The sequence below is a fragment of the Tachypleus tridentatus genome, chromosome 11, assembly GCF_004210375.1.
Source record: "Tachypleus tridentatus isolate NWPU-2018 chromosome 11, ASM421037v1, whole genome shotgun sequence".
Classification (NCBI taxonomy): Eukaryota; Metazoa; Arthropoda; class Merostomata; order Xiphosura; family Limulidae; genus Tachypleus; species Tachypleus tridentatus.
The window spans coordinates 20,955,934-20,962,078 of NC_134835.1; positions in this window are offsets into that span (position 1 = coordinate 20,955,934).

Here is a 6,145-nt window from a genome sequence, read left to right on the forward strand (position 1 = left end):
AGAAACTCCCAAATCTTTATTATTATCTGTTTTAACAGATTTTATCCCCAAGACTCTTCACTGATGAGAAACTCCCAAATCTTTATTATTATCTGTTTTAACAGATTTTATCCCCAAGACTCTTCACTGATGAGAAACTCCCAAATCTTTATTATTATCTGTTTTTAATTTTCAAGTTCTGAGGAATGAAGCGGATCTGATTTTAACACATACGAGATGAGATCAAAATCTATGTGAAATGTTGAGAGGTTTATAGTCAGGGTAACTAAAGTCACCAACATCAGAGTTTCCCAAAGTGAGGGCAGCGACCTTCCACTTGGGGCCCGTGAAGTTCTATCTGGACGGTGTACCAAAAATTTACCGAAAAAAAGAGATGTTGATTTAATTTTAATTATAAATAAACAACAAACCATTAAAATTATGTTAAATTAATTGAATGATACAATATGTCAAAAGGAGGTATTATTGTTTTTTATTACAACACTAGTTTTCAGTCATCATGTTACAGTTATAGGTTATGGGGCGTCAAATGTTTTTTATAGGAGGTGCTATTGTTTTTTACTACAGCGCTAGTTTTCAGTCACCCTGTTACAGTTATAGGTTATGGGGCGTCAAATGTTTTTATTCACGTCAAGGGAGACTTTGACTAAAAGAGTTTGGGAACTCCTGGTATGTAACGCACGTAACAAGTCAACCATGAACACAGATGAATCTCACATAAATCTCATGTTGTTAAAAATGTGGTCTCAAATTTATAATTATAATTAATTTTAGTACACGTACTGACATCGACCTGTTAACAGGTGAACTCAATAATAATATGTTTCACGTAATCTACAAACACATATGTACTCCGCGGTGGTGAAATATAAATGTGGTTTATTACATGAAGTACACATTTCCCTCTAACTGAATCTAATATAACAGTTTTTTAACTATTCACTGAAAGGAAGTATACACAGTTATGTAAACCCACTAATTTTTTTACTTTTATTGTTATAAATTACAATGTTTTCATTGCAGGAAATCGAAAAGATGCACAGGGATGCCACGAACTGTTCTTGAGAACGTTGTCAAAGTTTAGATAGTAAGAGGGGCCTGGCAGGTCAGAGTAGTTGTTGAGGAGATGAGTTGATATTACAAGGAGTGAGATAGAGCGCAAGGGTGAGTCAGAAGGGCCCTTGTAGATGAATGAAATGATAGGGAACGAGTCCGGAGATTCTAGAAATATTATAATTTTTTTTTTTAAAATGAGTTAAAAGAGACTTGGATGGGTCAAGATGGTTCGTCAATGACTCAGAGAGACGAGTCAGAGTTTCATTCAGATATTTATGATAAGCTACTTAAACTTCTCTATGTTTGACCTGATGGACTAGAGAGAAAACAGCTTCTCAACAGCATCCAACGTCATCACTTTAGCAACTTTGATTTGATTTAATAAGTAACATATCAAAACGTTCGTAGCTCCAGTTTATTTGAAGCAACGATATTTGAACCACGAACCTTCGGATTAACAGCGCATTTCAAGCTTAGGGTTTAGTTTGTTTTGAATTTCGCTCAAAGCTACTCGAGGGCTATCTGCGTTAGCCATCCCTAATTTAGCAGTGTAAGACTAGAGGGAAGGCAGCTAGTCATCACCACCCACTGCCAACTTTTGGGCTACTCTTATACCAACGAACAGTGGGAGTGATCGTCACATTATAACGCCCCAACGGCTAAAAGGGCAAGCATGCTTGGTGCAACGGGGATTCGAAACCGCGACCCTCGGATTACGAGTCGAGTGCCTTAACCACCTGGCCAGGCCGGACCCAAGCTTAGAAGACAGTCAAAGTTAATGGGAAAGATTAATGTGGTTCTTGAATACAATGTTAAGGAATCGGAACTTGGTCATGAAAAACTCGGAGTGATTCTAGAAAGATGCCATCTAACGGTGGAAAGCAAATCAAACTTAATGGATAAATCACGGAACATATTTAATATGATAACAACCAAACGAGTCGAAATGACTAGGGCAAGTCGGAGTATTTCTTGAATCCGATATCAACTCAGCGTGTTTTCTTTAAGCAAAGCCACATCGGGCTATCTGCTGAACCCACCAAGGGGAATCGAACCCCTGATTTTAGATTTGTAAATTCATAGATTTACCGCTGTACCAGCGGGGGGTGGCCGATATCAACTGACAGGGAACGAATCAACATGCATAGAACTAGTCAGAGAGATGATACAAAATTACGGTTACAGGCAATTACTACCTATGGACAAAGCGATTTCATTCTCATGCTTTTTATGAAGTGTTCCTAATATTAATTTAGTTTATGTGTAGTTAAAAATAAATTATGTTTTCTGATTAATCTGTACTTTTGATAGTCATTTACAGAATTCTGGGTAATTTAATAAAATATTAAAACACTTTGGTCGTTGTTAAAAGCAAAAGTATACAATCTAACTTTTAACCCGAAGACCTTCTGTTGGGCGTTTAAGATGCATTTAAGGTTTGTTTTGTTTTAAATTTCGCGCAAAGCTACATGAGGGCTATCTGCGCTAGTCGTTCCTAATTTAGCAGTGTAAGCCTAGAGGGAAGGCAGCTAGTTATTACCACTCACCGTCAGCTCCTAGGCTTTTCTTTTACTAACCAATAGTGGAATTGACTTTAACATTATAACGTCCCCACGGCTGAAAGGGCGAGCATGTTTGGCGCGACGAGGATTCGAACCAGCGACCCTGGGCCAATTTTTTAGTATCACAACGTAATTAATGTTTTTTGTCAGGTGGCTAATATCGATTGTTTGAAGGAGTTTGGAAACCTCGACTATTTGCTATTCGGCTAGAGATAAAAGAAATCCTAATTGAAATTAAAATTATTTCTGTTAACTACAAAAACATGAAAAATAAAGAACTACTGAACTGAAAACTTTTAATGCTTATTTGTTTGATTATTTAATAACGCGGGAAAAGACTCGTGAATTGTTAAAAATATTGTTTGTGAAGTAATGTTAAAATGTCGGCATTGTTTGACCTCACACACGGCCCCAACACTTTAGCCACTGGACCATGTGTGAGGTCAAACAATGCCAACATGTTAACGCCCTTGAGGCTGAGGATGCGTTAGAAAAGTGATAGGTAATTTTCCTATTCGATTTAAAGAAAAGGGCAAGCCTTCTTCCAGCTGGCACTGCTGGCAAGTTCTATACTCCCCCTGGTGAGTAATTCAACATTACTACTCACTTTAAAAATCGCAATATTTTTAATCTAAGATAGTTCTTTCGATGGTTTTTGTTTCACTACGAGAGTGCGAATAGGTTGAGGTTGTATATGTGTTCAATTTCGCACAAACTTACTTGTGGGATACCTACGTTGGTCTGTCCCTAATCTTAAAGCGATAGACTAGAAGGTTGGCAGCTGGTTTATATCATCCACCACGAATTCTGGATACACACTTAGTAAAATTTCTGTTATGTCATAATATTCCTACAACTGAAAGGTGAGGCTCTTCGATGACGGGATTTAAACCTACGACCTTCTGGTTGTGACCATTAGAACGTGCCAGTATGAGTATTTTAACTTTTAATATAAAAAAAATATATTACTTTTAAAAGAAACCGTAGAAGAAAATAAAAGATAATTAATTATTGTATTGTGTTTATAAATTTTTACTAAAACTAAATCACCAGTATTTGGACTGTTTGCATTGAAAGAGTGACAGTCAAATCCTATTATTTGATTACATTAACCTAAGTGTTGGCGGAAGATGTTACTGACTAGCTGCTTTGTGTCAGGACGACCAGTGCACGTGGTGTTGTGCAATTTTGTACAAATATTGCAAATTCGACATTAAACCTGTGCTCACAAACTTGGCTCGTGACCAAGTCGTGCATTTAGTTTATGTGCACGTGTATAAGTTAAAAACTCCCTTTTCAAGCTTGTCAATATTTACTAAAACTAAATTACCAGTATCTGGACTGTTTGCATTTGTAATTTCTGTTTTTTTTTTATGGGTTTGTATGGAATCTGGCAGTTTCAAATGAATCTAATTAAAAGGTTGCTACGTGGAAATTGACCTAAATAAATTATTGTAAAATAAAAAATATTTTGACACACACAAACATTGTGTTTTGATAACTCACATTGAGCTCAGGAGCTAGCTTGGCCACGAGCCAAATTTGTGAGCACAGGTTCAATGTGGAATTTGGAATACTTGTACAAAATTGCACAACACCACGTGCACTGGTCGTCCTGACACAAAGCAGCTAGTCAGTAACATCTACCGCCAACACTTAGGTTAATGTAATCAAATACTAGGATTTGACTGTCACTCTTTTAATGCACTAATGGTCTCAAATAGTGAAGTTTCTTTTCTTTTTTTCGGCATTGGGACACAGTGCATGGACCCTCGGATCCACAGTCCTGTACGTTTGCTAAGTAAATACGTGCGAATCAGTAAGATGATTTCGTAAGGTTTATAATGTTACTTTGAAATCAGTATTTCTAGACGTTTAATATATTTCACCAACTTCAATCGTTGTCCCCCGCTGGGACAGCAGTAAGTCTCAATTTACAACGCTAAAATCAGAGGTTTGGTTCCCTTCGATATTGTGAGAAAGTCTTTTGTTGCGATGGATATGGACATAAAGTATTGTTCAATGATTATTGTACACTCTTCTTTAATTTCATTCGAGCTACACAATACACAATAGGCTAGGTGTGCTGTTCTCGTTGCAGGCATCGAACTTCAACTTCGCTTGTTTTGTAAGCCCAAGACGTGCTGCCGAGTCACCGGGGTGCGAGAAGAAACAAAACAAGCTACATTTTATGTACTTTTCCCAAACCAACAACATATTTGTTGTTTAACATGAAGCTGTACCATAGATCATTTGTAGCGTATCCAACACAGGGATCGAATTCCGAATTATTGTGTTATAAGACCGTAAGTTTGACACTAAGCCACCGAGAAGCTCAGTTATGGCGTTAAATTGCATCTCCTTTATATTTCAAGATTATAGTGGAAAAACTAAAAGAAAACTAAATGGGAAAGTAAACGTATTCATGGTTGTGGATTACAATTATATCTTTATCATCTAAATATGATGTTACGCACTATCACCAGACTTGTAGAAACCTATCTATCTGAAAAGAAAATTACTTTCAAGATCATTTATGGAATCTTTTTTGGCGTAAAGTTAAACACCTTGTGGCGTTTCCATAAGTTCACGTGTCACTGACGTAATCTTCCTTGCATTCTGTTAAATATATTTTCCTTCGTTTTGTTCACCAGCGGATCAAATCAGTCTCGTTTATATCTTGTTGCTAGGTGATATTCTATTTCTTTTATCACGACAGTTCAGGCTTGCAGTTTCAATAAACTCCTTCGATTAATAGTTTCTTTAGGTGTTGTTATTCTGTGAGAGATTACACTGCCAGCCACGTTCTCCAGTGCAGGTGAACCCGTTGCTGAGAGACTGTGCGGATAGCATGTGCGTGGCACGAGAAAGTCACATGATAGTCTGATAGATCAGGTTATTTTAGCATGTATCATATACTTGTAAAGATCTTTATGGTACAGATGACCGTATGAATGAGTTTCTTTTCAAGGCGATATTATCTCGCAATAGTACCTCGTGTATTATATTATCTTTTTTTTTTTTTGTCTAATTGAGTATGGCTCGTGGGTTTATTATAAGCATCTATTCTAACTACGTTAATAAGAAACTGAAAAAAAAACGAACAAAAAATACTTGTCACTGGTCATTCAAATACTCAAAACTATGTTAGCGGTAAGATAACATACCACTCCTCACAACCATGTATCCCAATCAACCGTCTTTAATATCCTGAGAAGTTATTCATAGAAAATGTGTTTTCTTATAGCAAAGCCTCATCGGGCTATCTGCTGAGTCCACCGAGGGGAATCGAGCCCCTGATTTTAGCGTTGTAAATCCGTAAACTTACCGCTGTACCAGCGGAGGTCCTCATAGAATGAATCATTAAGACAAAATGTGACAGGATAGATGCATTTCTTTTTACGTCCACATCGTAACTTGATTCTTTATAACTACGTTGGGTAGAAAGTGTTTGTTTGAGCTTTTTTTAAGCTTTGAATCTGAAGTGTTGTTAAGTAATTAAGAAAATGTTAATGGATAAAATACAT